Source organism: Mustela nivalis, assembly GCF_964662115.1.
Source record: "Mustela nivalis genome assembly, chromosome: 10".
NCBI classification, from domain to species: domain Eukaryota; kingdom Metazoa; phylum Chordata; class Mammalia; order Carnivora; family Mustelidae; genus Mustela; species Mustela nivalis.
The window spans coordinates 40,199,984-40,215,060 of NC_139029.1; the positions used below are offsets into that span (position 1 = coordinate 40,199,984).

At 41.0% G+C, this 15,077-nt stretch overlaps 1 protein-coding gene across 1 annotated transcript in view; it reads right to left on the minus strand.

The window, feature by feature from the left end:
• TUT4 (terminal uridylyl transferase 4) overlaps positions 1 to 15,077 on the minus strand; it is a 199,669-nt gene that overhangs the window by 127,377 nt on the left and 57,215 nt on the right. The gene's annotated exons all lie outside the window — the stretch shown is intronic.

Genomic DNA, 15,077 nt, shown 5'->3' on the forward strand with positions numbered 1-15,077 from the left:
AAATAAATAAATCTTTAAAAAAAAATAAAATAAAATAAAGACCCCAGCCTTCGACATTGTTCAACCAACCCCTGACCTCAAAGCTGGACAAGTCACACAACTACAGCCCTTGCATTTGACACACACTAGGCAGGAAAAAGGTAGAACATGGGTGGACGTGATGGTGAAGGAGATTGTTAAATCTTAAGTATTTACAAAATACTGCCTAATGCATATAATATGTCTCAAAGTATAGAATATATGAGAGGTTACAAGGAGAAGGATATTCCTGCCTGTGTAGCCCCATCTACTTCCCACTGCACCTCAGAACTGGGTATTTATCTGTTTATGTCCATTTGAATTTGAAGCTTTGAGAAGGGACCAAGCATTGCCCACTAAGTGCTAGCTAGGCCTTGAGCTGGGGACTTCACATATTTTACCCCATTTAACCCTCATAACAATCCCATGTGGTTAGTACTATTGTTCCCATTTACAAAGAGAGAAGGAGAGCTCTCAGAATAAGTGCATCTTACCCCTACTTGTCTGATGCCACAAGGCCCAGGTATAGTGCAGAGAGTAGGGATTTCAAGTCAAAAGAGCCCTGCTTGACTTCAGAACTTAGCTGGATGACTGGGCAAATGTATCCTCTGAGTTTCCTCATTTGTAAGTTGTTTTTGTTTTTTGTTTTTTGTTTTAAGATTTTATTTATCATTTGACAGACAGAGATCACAAGTAGGCAGAAAGGCAGACAGAGAGAGAGGAGGAAGCAGGCTCCTCGCAGAGCAGAGAGCCAGATGCGGGGCTCGATCCCAGGATCCCGAGATCATGACCTGAGCTGAAGGCAGAGGCTTTAACCCACTGAGCCACCCAGGTGCCCCCCTCATTTGTAAGTTTTTAAAGGCAAAAAAATCTACTTCACAGAGATGGTGTAAGGAAAACAGCAGGACACAAAAGTTAAAGCCTATAGAGACACTGAGATGATACCAACATAGTCCTTCCGACATGAGTGATATCAGTGTCCTTGGAACAAGTTCAATAAAATTTCCTGATTATTTAATAAGAGCAAAGCACTTGAGTTCAGTACCAGATTCCTGTCTCCAAAAAGTTCACTATTAAGCAAGGAAGGTTGTTCTATTTTTTTTTTTTTAAGATTTTATTTATTTATTTGACAGAGATCACAAGTAGACAGAGAGGCAGGCAGAGAGAGGGAAGCAGGCTCCCTGCCGAGCAGAGAGCCCTATGCAGGCCTCTATTCCCAGGACCCTGAGATCATGACCTGAGCCAAAGGCAGCGCCCGGAAGGTTGTTCTATTAAGCTACAATAAAAGCAAAAGGGCATATGAACAAAGGCCCAGGCTCATACAGAGGAAAGCATGATAAATGCCACTTGGGTGCGGCTCTAATGGAAGAGGTAGTAGCTGGACCATGGAGGCTCAACTGACACATGCCTGATTCAGAAAACATCATTTTGTCTGAAGTGAGCAGAAGATAATGAGTCTGAAAATAAAGGCTGGGTTCAGGGCACCCGGGTAGCTTAGTCAGTTAAGCATCTGACTCTTGATTTTGGCTCAAGTCATGATCCTAGATTCATGATCTCCAAATGGCAAGATCCAGCCCTGCCTCCGCTCTCAATGGGGAGTTTCAGATTCTCTCTCTCTGCCCTAGCTCTCCCCCTCAAGAAAGCTGTGCTTTCTCCCTCTGTCTCTACTAAATAAATCGTTTAAAAAAAAAAAAAAAAACCTGTGGCCAGACTGAGAATCCCAGTGCCTCTCTGTTCTTAACCCTTCCAAATGACTCTGCCACCTTCCCTATTCCTCAAGACCTGGCTCAACTCCTATCTCCTTTATTAAATGTAATCCACTGAATGTAATCCATCCTTCCTATGGATCCCTACATGTTACTTTTATAAGTCTGACCCCAACAGAATGCAAGCTTGAGTACAAATACTTAACATTTGTATTCCTTATAATACTCACATACTCTGAGTTAAAATTAAACTATAATCTTGTGTATCATCACAAAGTACAGGTAGAACAAATATTATTTGTATTTAAAAAACGAGGAAACTTGGGACATAGGAGGTTGAAGTACCAGGATAATACAGTAAGTCATAGGCAGTACTAGAATACTAGCCCTGTGTTCTTTCTATTGAATCCCAAACAGTTTACTGAGAAATAAGACAGTAAACGACTGCTCCGAAAAAAAACACTGAGGATTTATACCTGATACTTGCAAGGAAGATATCATAATTGTGGTTAAGTCTCTAAATTTAGTCCTCCGGTCCAGAACTTCTAGGAGAACAATTTTATCTAAACTCAGGTGAAAATTGCTTACAGTTAAAGTCTTATTTCATCACATATAACAAGAAATATAATTGCCCAGTGGATCAATATTCATATTCTATTTTCCTCCTACGCGATAGAAAAACTTAGTCCAAAAATAATCATATTGGATAGACAGGTGATCTGGTAAGTTAATCAAATCACAAGAAAGTGTCCTCAAAGATAAGTCTGCCCAAACCAAGTCAATTTGCCAGTAGATCATAAGGTGCAAAAATCATAGAGGGCTATGTATGCCATAGAAACAAAACAAAACAAAACAAAAAAAACAGGCTTTCTCCTGTAGTTAATGGATAGTCACTGAACTTTTATAAGCAAGAAAGAGATGTGGTCTGATCTGCTAAAGGTTTTCTCTGAGCTCCCCTCCTTTTTTTCCTAGATACTTGATTTCTTCAAGGAGAGAGACTTCAGTGGTTGTTAACCTTTTATAGACCTTGTCTGATGATGAGCTCCATCCAAAACAACCATATCACCCTATGTGATCACCTTAATATGTGGTCCTATTCCTTTTTCATGTTTGTATTCCCAGTACCCAGCACAATCCTGACACACAGAAAGTACCTAGAAATTACTTACTGACATACTAAGTTATCTGTAAAGCAGAAGATATGTTCAAAGCTTAAAACTTTTGTGATTCTTATTTATAACATGTAATACCAAAGATCCTAACGTATGTTTTTACCTCAAAAATAGTGTAAAGGATCTTTTTTTTTTTGTCTTTTTGCATTCTTAAAATTAAATAAGCTAAAATATGTTTAAATGTCTATTATAGGGGTGCTTGACTGGCTCAGTTGGTAGAATATGCAACTCTTGATCTTGGGTTGTGAGTTCAAATCCCATGTTGGGCATATAGCATACTTTAAAAAAATAATAATATATATTATATGGTAACATTCAGCAAAAATTAATTCCTTTTCTTCTGAAAATCAAAGTTTGTTCTCATCTGCCCGTTTGGATTTCATGGGCCCTTATAGTCACTAGCGCATGTACATACTTGCAACCCATTGATTCTATTTAATTTGTTTCGAGAATTCTATGTGTGGAATTTTAAGCTACAACCACACCCTTTAGCTTACTTCCTTGAAGTGTTAGAAACTGCTGTGTTTTTTTTTTTAAGATGGTTGTTTTTTTTACTTTTTTTCTTTTAATTTGAGTTAGGTCTGACAATTAGAAAGGACAGACCTCACAATACAAAAGTTGGCTATATCAAGAACATAGATACATGGCAGGAAATGATGCTATATAGGTAACCTAGGACCATATCTTAAGGGCCATGTGTGCCATTTTATTTATTTATTCATTTGTCAAAGAGAGAGAAAAAGAGAGAGTGCACTAGCACAAGCAGGGGGAGCAGCAGATAGAGGGAGAAGCCAGCTCCCCACTGAGCAAGAAGCCTAAGTGGGATTTGATCCCAGGACCCCAAGATCATGACCAGAGTTGAAGGCAGACTCTTTACCAACTGAGCCACCCAGGTGTCCCTGTATATGCCATTTTTTTAAAAGATTTTATTGATTTATTTGACAGCGATCACAAGCAGGCAGAGAGGCAGGCAGAAAGAGAGAGGAAGGGAAGCAGGCTCCCTGCTGAGCAGAGAGCCTGATGCGGGGCTCAATCCCAGGACCCCAAGACCATGACCTGAGCCGAAGGCAGAGGCTTAACCCACTGAGCCACCGAGGCGCCCCTGTATATGCCATTTTTAAAAGCAGGCCCTTATCCTGAAGTTAATGGGCAGTCATGGAATATTTACAAAGCAAGGCAAAGAAATGATCAGACCTGCCTTCTATAGCAAAGCTTACAGGTATTCATCCAACTTCTGTTATAGAGAGCTCATTCTTTCTCAAATCTGGGTATTCTAGATGTTAGAAGTTCTTCCTTCACTGAGTTAAAATCTTCTATAATAACTTTTTATTTTTGTTATAATTCTTATCTTAAGAGTAACATCAGGCCTTTTTTTTCTTCCTATATAAAAACAAGGATGTGAACTAGATGACCAGAATCTATAATTCTGACTTGAACTCTTTTTAAGTTGGCTATTTTACCTCCCTCTAAAATCATCTCTTCTTTTTTGTCTAAAATAAAAATGAGATCCAACTCCCTATGACCAACTCTAGTGCATTAGGATAATCTGATTCATCTTTGGATCCTATGAAATACCACACAGTCTGTCCAGAAATAAGCCCTCACCTATTTGGTCAAATGATATTTGACAAAGGTGCTAAGACCATTTATCAGTGGGGAAGAGGCAGGGTTTTCAACAAATGGTTCTGGGAAAACTGGATATCCACATACAAAAGATGAAAATGGACCTTTACCTAACACCATAAGCAAAAATTAATGAAAAATGAATCTGTGACCAGGGATCCTGGGTTGCTCAGTCGATTAAGCATCTGTCTTCAGCTCAGGTCATGATCCCAGGGTCCTGGGATTGAGTCCTACATAGGGCTCCCTGCTCAGTGGGGAGCCTGCTTCTCCCTCTCCTCTGCCTGCTGATGTCCCTGCTTGCACTCTTCTCTCTCTGTCAAAAAAAAAAATTTTTTTTCTTAAAAAAAAAAAAAAGAATCTGTGACCTAAGTGTAAGACCTAAAACGGCAAACTCTTAGATGAAAATATAGGGCAAAAACACTGGATTTAGGGGTGCCTGGGTGGCTCAGTTGGTTAAGCATCTGCTTTTGGCTCAGGTCATGATTCCAGGGTCTTGGGATCGAGCCCCACATTGGGCTCCATGCTCAGCGGAGAGCCTGCTTCTCTCTCTCCCTCTGCCTGCTGCTCTCCTTACTTGTGCTGTCTATCTCTCTGTCAAATAGATAAATAAAGTCTTTATTAAAAAAAAAACACTGGATTTGGAAATAATTTTTGAATATGACACCAAAAGCACAGGCAACAAAAGAAAATATAGAACAATTGGACTTCATAAAAATTACATTTTTGTGCATCAAAAGACAGTATTAAGAGAGTAAAAAGGCAACCCAAGGAGTCAGAAAATGTTTGCAAATCCTATCTCTGATAAGGGATTAATATCCAGAATATGTAGAGATCTAAAACTCAACAACAAGAAAACAACTCATTCAAAAATGGGCAAAGGACTTGAATACACATTTTTCCAAAGAAAATCTACAAATGGCCAATAAGCACATGAAAAGATGCTTAACATCACCATCATTAGGGAAATGCAAATCAGAACTACAATGAGATGACACCTCACATCTGTTAGGACAACTACTATCAAAAAGAAAAACAAAACATAGAAAACACTAAGTGTCAGCAAGGATGTAGAGAAATCGAAGCCCTGTGTATTATTGATGGGAAAGTAAAATGGTGCAGCCACAGCAGAAAACATAGCAGATGTATACACACACACACACACACACACATATAGTTTGGTGGTTCCTCAAAAATTTAAACATAAAATTGCCATATGATCCAAGGAATGCCTGGGTGGCTCAGTCAATTTAGTGTCTGCCTTTGGCTCAGGTCATGATCCCAGAGTCCTGGGATCCCATCTCTCGTCGGCTCCTTGCTCAGTGGGAAACATGCTTCTCCCTCTGCCTGCTGCTCTCCCTGCTTGTGCACTCTCTCTGACAAATAAATAAATAAAATCTTTCAAAAAATGAAAACAAAATAAAATAAGAATTACCATATGATCCAGCCATTCAATTTCAAGGCAAATACTCAAAAGAATTCAAAGCAGTTTCTCAAAGAGAGATTTTTTTTTTAAGATTTTATTTATTTATTTGAGCAAGAGAGGAGAGCACAAGCAGGGGGAACAGCAGGCAGAGGGAGAAGCAGGCTCCCTGCTGAGCAAGGAGCCCGATGTGGGACTTGATCCTAGGACCCTGGGATCATGACCTGAGCCAAAAGCAGACGCTTAACTGACTGAGCCACCTAGGCAAACCTCAAAGAGATTTGTACACCCATATTCATAGCGGCATATTCACAATAACTAAACGATGAAAGCAATCCAATTGTCCACTGGCAAATGAATGGATAAGCAGAATGTGGTATATACGTACAGTGGAATATTGTTTGGCCTTAAAAAGGAAGGAAATTCTACACAGGCTACAACAATGGATAAACCTTGAAGACATTGTGCCAAATGACATTGTGCCAAATGAAATAAGCCAGTCACAAAAAAAAACAAATACTGTGGGATTCCACTTCTATAAGGCACTTAAGTCAAAATCATAAACAGAAAGTAGAATGGTGATTGCCAGAGGCTAGGGAGAGGGGAGAATGAAGTTAATAAGTATGAATTTCAATCTTACAAGCTGCACAGAGTTCTGGAGATAGATGATGGTGATAGCTGCAGGACCACATGCATGTACTTACTACTACTGAACCGCACACTTGAAAATAATAAAGATAGTAAATTTTACATTACATTTATTTTACCGCAGTTTTTCTTTTTTTAAGATTTTGTTTATTTATTTATTTATTTGACAGACAAAGATCACAAGCAGGCAGAGAGGCAGGCAGAGAGAGGGGGAAACAGGTTCCCTGCTAAGCAGAGAGCCCGATGCAGTGCTCGATCCTAGGACCCGGGATCATGACCTGAGCTGAAGGCACAGGCTTTAAACCACTGAGCTACGCAGGTCCCTCTACCATAATTTTTTTAACCTGTAAAAAAAGATGTCATGCACTGTGATGAGTTCTGGAGCTGCAAAGCTCTCTTCCCTCTAGGAACTCTTGGAAATGTGAACAGATAATAATACAATATGATAATTGTTGTATTAAGGATACGTATAAAGTACTATGAGGCCACAAACAAGGGATAATTAGTTTTGCCTGGGAGAGAATAATCGTTTGTTAGGGAAAGAATGACCGATAAACGTTTGTATAATAAATATACTTGAAACACCTTTGAAGAGTGAAGGAGACTTAGCCAGTTAGAAAGAACAGCATTCAAGATTAGAGGAGGAAGAGGGCAGAACATATTTCAGAAAGCTGTGCATAGCTGACATCCTGGAGGGCAGGTTACAGGAGATGACACTGGCAAGTTAGGCGGGGCCTACAATACCATGTTAACCACTTAGGCTTAACCTGAAAGGTAGCACCTTAAAAGGTTTTAACTGGGCAAATGATATAGTATATCATATTTGGATATTTAAAAAAGATTAATCAGCAGTGTGTAGAAAAGAATAGAGGAGCCAAAACTGAAGGCAGGAAAACAGTAAGGCGTTGTTGTAGAAAATCAGGTGAGAAATTATGAAAGCTTGAAATAAGCAGGAGTAGGCATGCAAAAAAGGAACAGAAAAAAGTGACATTTAAGTCAGTAAGACTTAAATGACTTATCAAATGTGTTGTACATGGTGGAAATGAAGGATTTCATGTGAAAGAGGACATTCTTGTCCAGGAAAGTTTCACTAGTGTCAGCTCTCAATAATAAGTAGTGGCTACTGGTGCACAGTTTAGGAAAAGAGCCTAACCTCAATCTAGATAGGATAAGAAAGAATGGTGATTCAGTTATATCTGCCATGGAGGCAGAATGGGAGAACATCAGCACATGACCGATATTCAGCATTCCTACTTTCTAGTAGAGGAAGCATAAAAATCTACTGTGTGTTTTAAAGAATACATATGATGGGAGCGCGTGGGTGGCTCAGTGGGTTAAGCCGCTGCCTTCGGCTCAGGTCATGATCTCAGGGTCCTGGGATCGAGTCCCGCATCAGGCTATCTGCTCAGCAGGGAGCCTGCTTCCTCCTCTCTCTCTGCCTGCCTCTCTGCCTACTTGTGATCTCTCTCTGTCAAATAAATAAATAAAATCTTTAAATTAAAAAAAAAATACATATGGTGGGACACCTGGCAGGCTCAGTTAGTGGACCATGCAACTCTTGATCTAGGGGTGTATGGGTCATGAGTTCAAGACCCACGCTGAGCATAGAGCTTACTTTAAAAAAAAAAAAAAAAAAGAACAGAAAAGAAAAAGGAATACATATGGCATATTTTTTTTAAATTAAAAAACAGGCAAAATGAATATTGATGGAAGTCAGAATTGTATAGATATGGACTAAGGGTGGTATGGGGAGGTTTCTAGAGTGCTAGAAATGTTCTAGATCTTAGTCATGTTCTAGATCTTGATCATGTGGGTACCTATATAAACCACCACTGAGTTGTACACTTAAGTTTGGTGCTCCTTATTGTATGAATGGTATACATCAATAAAATGTGGAAAAAATTAATATGTGTTTAAGGAATGGAAGTAGTTTGATGTAATATCAGGTTAGGAAGAAAGAAAAAGGTTAGCAGATAACTGGAAGATAAAGTTGGAGAGGTAGAATGGCAGTAGATTGTGAGGGTTCTTTTTTTTTTTTTTTTTAAGATTTTATTTATTTGACAGACAGAGATCACAAGTAGGCAGAGAAGCAGGCAGAGAGAGGAGGAAGCAGGATCTCCACTGATCAGAAAGCCCCATGCGGGGCTTGATCCCAGGACCCTGAGATCATGACCCGAGCCGAAGGCAGAGGCTTTAACCCACTGAGCCACCCAGGCGCCCCAGATTATGAGGGGTCTTGAGAGCCATATTAAAGAGCTTGGACTTGATCCTGCAGGCATTGGGGGGTATCTCAAGTAAGATAAGAGGTAAGAGGGGTATATGCTTAAATCTCTATTTTGGTTGTGCAGAATCTGCTTTGGAGAGAGAAAGATGTTTCTCTGACCTGGATAGGATCTCAGACCTCATATCTTCTTGGCTAAAGGGATATCAATTTTATATCCATCTTTGGAAATCATGAAATGGAGGAGAATTCAAAAGTTACCTGTGAAAGCACAGAGTGACTTTAATTCAAACTTCAAATATTTTTGTTCCAGACTTGGGCTCAGGTCATGATCCCAGGGTCCTGGGACTGAGGTCCCTTATCTGGCTCCCTGTCCAGTGGGGAGCCTGCTTTTCCCTCTCTCTCTGCCCCTCCCGCCTGTTTGTGCTGGTGCTCCTGCAAACACATGCTCTCTCTCAAGTAAATAAATAAAATCTTAAAAAAAAAAAAAAAAAAAGGAGAGTACCAGGGGCTAGGTCAGATATGGAGAGGAATTACCAAAAGTAGTCTCTGCATATATTTTGGCAGGAATAGGACAGAACCTAAATGAAAACCAAGTTGAAAATACACATCTAGATTTGAAAATACACATCTAGATTTGTTGTTGAGAGAGTGAGAGAGCAAGTGAGCATGAGGAAGGGGAGGGGTAGAGGGAGAGAGAGAGAAGCAGAGCAGACTCCCCTCTGAGCATGGAGCCTGGATGTCCTTTTAAAGGGGCCTACTATATACTGTGAGCTGAGTATAGCTGCTTAGAATGTTGGACTAAATAGTAATAATAATAGTAGTAAAAAAAAAATAGTAGTAATCTTAGTACTTTTAACTAATAATAATAGTAATAATAGTAGTCTTAACTATTTTGGCCCCTTTGCACTTGACCTTAAATCATAAGCATTTCTTCATGACCACTTGTGTTTTCAAAGGTAAAACTTTTATTTTTAGTAAAATAAAAATTAAAAATATTACTTTAAAAAAATAAAAGCTGTAGGGGGCTGCTGGCTGAGGCTCAGAGACTATTTGGCAGTGAGTCCCGGGCTGGACGGAGACGCCAGAAGAAACTGAAAGGCTTGGGGTTCCCGGGCAGATGCCGCTGGCTGCTGGCTGCCTCAGCTCCGCAGACTCCCCCTGCCCCCGCCGCCCGGGGACATGGCCTTTTTTTTTTTTTTTTTTTTTTTAAAGATGTTATTTATTTATTTATTTGACAGGGAGAGAGACAGAGATCACAAGCAGACAGAGGCATAGAGAGAAGCAGGCTCCCCGCTGAGCAAGGAGCCCGATGAGGGGCTTGATCTCAGGACCCTGAGATCATGACCTGAGCTGCAGGCAGCGGCTTAACCCACTGAGCCACCCAGGCGCCGGGGACACGGCCTTAATAGGCCTCCAGGCCCTGCCACAGCCGCAGCGAGCCCGAGAGAGCCTGACTTGTTGCTGCCTGCGCTGCTGCGCTCCGCCATGGTTTACCAATGAAAATGCAGGAAATCTCTTTGGCTAACATGGATACTAACCAGCTAGAGGCCAATTGCTCCTACACCTAACACAGGATTCTTGTTTGGGCTTCTGCGCCCAGGTGCCCGGGGCAGTCGACTGTGGCTACTTCTACCTGCAGTTCACAGAAACTGGTAGTGTGAAGGATTTTGGCATTCAGCCAGTGAAAGATGGAGGGGCTGGTGGCTCCTATTTTGCTCCCTTCCTGGAGCATCTGGGAATGGGTCTGATGAGCAGTTATAATGCTCACTTCCAGAATTCCAGCAGCTGCAACATAAGAGTGTCAGAAGGTGACCAGGACAATAATATACACTGGCTTTGTGGTCTGGAGAAGTTAGGTATCTAGGTAGAAGAAAAAAAAAATCAAACAAAACTCCCAATTCCTGGGGAACCTGGGTGGCTCAGTGGGTTAAGCATTTTGCCTTCGACTCAGGTCATGAGCTCAGGGTCCTAGAATCGAGCCCTGCATCGGGCTCTCTGCTTGGCAGGGAGCCTGTTTTCCCCCTCTCTCTGCCTGCTGCTGCTCTACTTGTAATCTCTCTCTGTGTCAAATAAATAAATAAAATCTTAAAAAAAAAAAAAAAGTCCCAATTCCCACTGAAGATCCTAGCCTTTTTTTTTTTTTTAAGATTTTATTTATTTATTTGAGAGAGAGAGTGCAAGAGAACATGAGCAGGGGGAGAGGCACAGAGAGAGAAGGAGAAGCAGACTCCCCACTGAACAGGGAGCCTGATGTTGGGCTCCATCCCCCGGACTCCAGGATCATGACCTGTGCCGAAGGCACTTAACCAACTGAGCCACCCAGGTGCCCGGATCCTAGCCTTTAAAAACCCAAAGTGGAAAATTTAGGAATTAGGATCCTGTTATGTTACCTGAAATCAGTTTTGAAACCTTGGGCAGGAGGAGCCATGCATCCTGTGTACTGTACCATGCAGGTTGATCTCTACACCAGGAAGTACTCAAGGTCCTATCCTGCAACCCTCCCCCCACACTCCCCACCCCCCCACACCACACATCCACCCACCCTACCCACCCCCATCACTGTCCCCAGTGCACAGGCAAGCAGCTGTGTGCCCAGGAATCCTTTGGTTCTTCAGCCTTTCTGGCTGCCTGATATCAAGGGCTTTCTGGATAACTGACAGTTTGAACATAGCTAGCTGATGGTCAGGCCTTAATCACTGGTCCTCAGTGGGACTGCTCCTCTGATGTCTGAGCCTCTGAATAAGACTTCTCCAAGACAAATGAAAGTCAGATATAAGATAAGGATATTAATAGTCACAATTCGTGAAAACCAAGAAAAAAAATTACAACTGAATCTGGTAAGGGAAGCTCTGTGATCTTGGCCCCAACAAGAAGAAAAGATCAAAGCTACCCGTTTCCCAAAGGTCCAGCAGTTACAGCTCATGGACTTGGAGACAAGGCCTAACTTTTACTAAATAAAACCCTTTGTCTTGCCCTCCACCCCGTGGCATAGGCTTCATAAATGGACAACTTGGTTATCTAGGCAGGCTGAGGATTTATTTATGATCCCTTGAGAGGAGACAAGGGCCTCTGCAATTATGCACAAACCTCTTAAACTTCAAGACTCACATCTGGATATATTATGCTGGAACAGCAGTTTGGTGGGGCAATCATTTTCCTACTCTGAGTTACTATTTACCTTGCCAGTCCACATGTCTGACTTGGTCCTTATGCCAGGTCAATACCTGCCTCCCATGCCAGGGGCAGGCCCGAATTATAGAAGAGCATAATGGCTGTGCAGGAGACTGTGATTTTGAAAGCTGAACCCAGAGGGGACCTGTCTCCGCAGCCCTCAATGTTAATGGGTTAATACTAGGAGCCAAGGAGCAAGACTGGGCCATCTGTCATTTGACTACATTTGACTACTATTGAATGCCACCGTTCCTTGGGTTGGGCCAGTCAAAGCTCTGTGATGGTGAACATCTAGAATGTCACGACCTCCGGCCCCTCATGAGGGGGGCAACCCCTTCCAGTCAGTCCCTTTTGGATATTCTTAACAAGATCTGTCCTTTAGGGGTTTTTTTTGTTTTGAAAACTTTTTATTTACTTATTTATTTGTGAGAGAGTGAGCACACACGAGCAGGAGGAGAGGCAGGAAGAGGGAAAGGGAGAAGCAGACCGCCCACTGAGCAGGCAGCCTGGTGCGGGACTCTATCCCAGGACCCTGGGATCATGACTTGAGCTGAAGTCAAATGCTTAATGGACTAAGCCACCCAGGCTCCACAAATTTTTCTTTTTTTTTTTTCTTTCTTTCTTTCTTTTTTTTTTCCTTGTTCTTTTAGGAGATCCAGAGAAGAATCTTTCTGGTGGGTTCCTCTGTTGGGATTAAGATGGGGGAGAGAACATAATTTTTTATGTATGAAAAGCAATGTCATGCCTAAGCATTTTCCTATAGGACTGCCTTACTAGAAGCCTTCCTACTGTGTCTTACTTTGTAAAGAGTTACCTCTTCCCACCTTCACCTGGATACTGCCTCTTAGGACCTAAGCAAAAGACCAGTAAAGGCTAACTGACACACGCCGGGATGCAGTGGGTCCTGATCTATTCTCTCTAACCCTTGCTCTTCATATATCCTTCCTTATCCCAGAAGGAACTGTTTGGACTGTATGGACTGATTTGTTAAGGGAACCATAGGAATAGGATCTCAAGACTGTTTTTGCATTTTCCCCCTAAAGCTGTCTGATCAGCATTGGGGTATAGTTACAGGTTGGTACTCAATACAAGAATTATGATAACTTTTTAGAAAGCTAGACCTTGATAAGAGCTAAAATAATTTTGGGTTATCTGCCCTTGGCTTTATAGACATCTCCTTCTAAAGGGATACAGAGGGAAAGGAGGGTTTAAGTGAAACCCTGGCCTACTTAGAAATAATATCTAGGAAACAGGTTAAAGGTAAGGTCATGGTTCACTCTTGCTTCAGAGAGGGAGCTCTGATTGTGACATTGCTGTTTCCTTTTTGATCTTTCTCTTGGTGAGAGGTAGAAGAAATGGAAAGTAATTTGGGATAATCATTGGTTCATATTACTTCCCCTTACACACACACCCAGGCGCCCCAGTACTTATACAATTTTTTTAAATGACTTTGAAAATTAAAGAAATAAAATAAAATAAAATAAAAAGTTTTATGTCATTCCCTTTAACAATTGTTTTTATAAAATTACTTCTGTAAAAATTACTTTCGACTAAAAGATTTTTATGTTTGCAAACATTTAGTTCCCTGATTTCTTAAACTTCTAAAACTAAACTTTTATTTTCTTCCAATGATGATATTACATGCCCTTTGCAGAATCTAGAAAATGTAAGAAAACATCAGATGAAAATAATAGGAGACACCTGGGTGGCTCAGTCAGTTAAGCACCTGCCTCCAGCTCAGGTCATGATCCCAGGGTCCTGGGATGGAGAGTCCCACATTGGGCTCCCTGCTCAGCAGGAAGCCTTCTTCTCTCTCTCCCTCTGCCCCTGCTTGTGCGTTTTCTCTCTCTCTCTCTCTGACAAATAAATAAATAAAATCTTAAAAAAAGAAAAAGAAGAAAATAATAATAATAGACCATCACCCCACTATCTTATGATCCCTAGTCTAAGCAGCTTTTTGGCACATTTCCTTCCAGTCCTTTTTAAAATACGCATTTTAACATAGTTAAGATCACACTTTGTTCGAACTTTTTTATCTGATTTTTTTTTTTTTTTAGAGATTTTATTTATTTATTTGACAGACAGAGATCACAAGTAGGCAGAGAGGCAGGCAGAGAGAGAGGAGGAAGCAGGCTCCCTGCTAGGCAGAGAGCCTGATGCGGGGCTCAATCCCAGGACCCTGGGATCATGATCTGAGCCAAAAGCAGAGGCTTTAACCCACTGAGCCACCCAGGCGCCCCTTTACCCGATGTTTTATCTTTTTTTCCACTCACTAAGAATTTTGTAAATACAATTTCAGCAGCTCCAAAATGTTACATAAGAGAAGGTACAGTCCCTTATTATTAGGCATTTAAGTGACTTCTAATTTTTTACTATTACAAATGATAACTTTTACATAAATGTATAAAGTATTATGAAGTTATTTCCTAGGAGAAAATTCTCAAATGTGGGATATCTATATTGAGTAGTGTCAAAATTTTAAAGTTTTTAAATTAAAAAATTTTTAAATTAATATATGCTGCCAGACTGGTTTTTAAAGGGTTTGTCCTAAATTCCACTTGCACTGTTATGTGGGAGAGAAAACAAACTAAGTATTTCCAAGCTTTAAAAAGGGCAGGCTTCTCAGAATCTCTGAGCAAAGGCTGTAGTAACTACAAATGTAGCCCCAGTCAAAAACTAAACACTGTGGGGCGCCTGGGTGGCTCAGTTGTTAAGCATGCCTTTGGCTCAGGTCTTGATCCCAGGGTCCTGGGTTTGACTGGGATCTATCCCTGCGTTGGGCTCTTTGCTCAGCAGGAAGCCTGCTTTTCCCTCTCTCACTCCCCCTACTTCTGTTCTCTCTCTCTCTCTCTCTCTCTCTCTCTCTGTCAAATAAATACATAAATAAAATCTTTTTTAAAAAAATTAAATACTGGCTTGGTAGCATAAGAGTCCCAGATTTGGGGAGAACTGGGGACTTACACACTTTGTTACTCACTTTGATGTTTCCCAAGAACCTAAGAAACACACCTTTTAAACCACTAAGTACCCTCACCTTGCAGGTTGACAATGTTTTAGAGAGAGAGTTCCTTAAGATTAGACAACATCAACAAAAC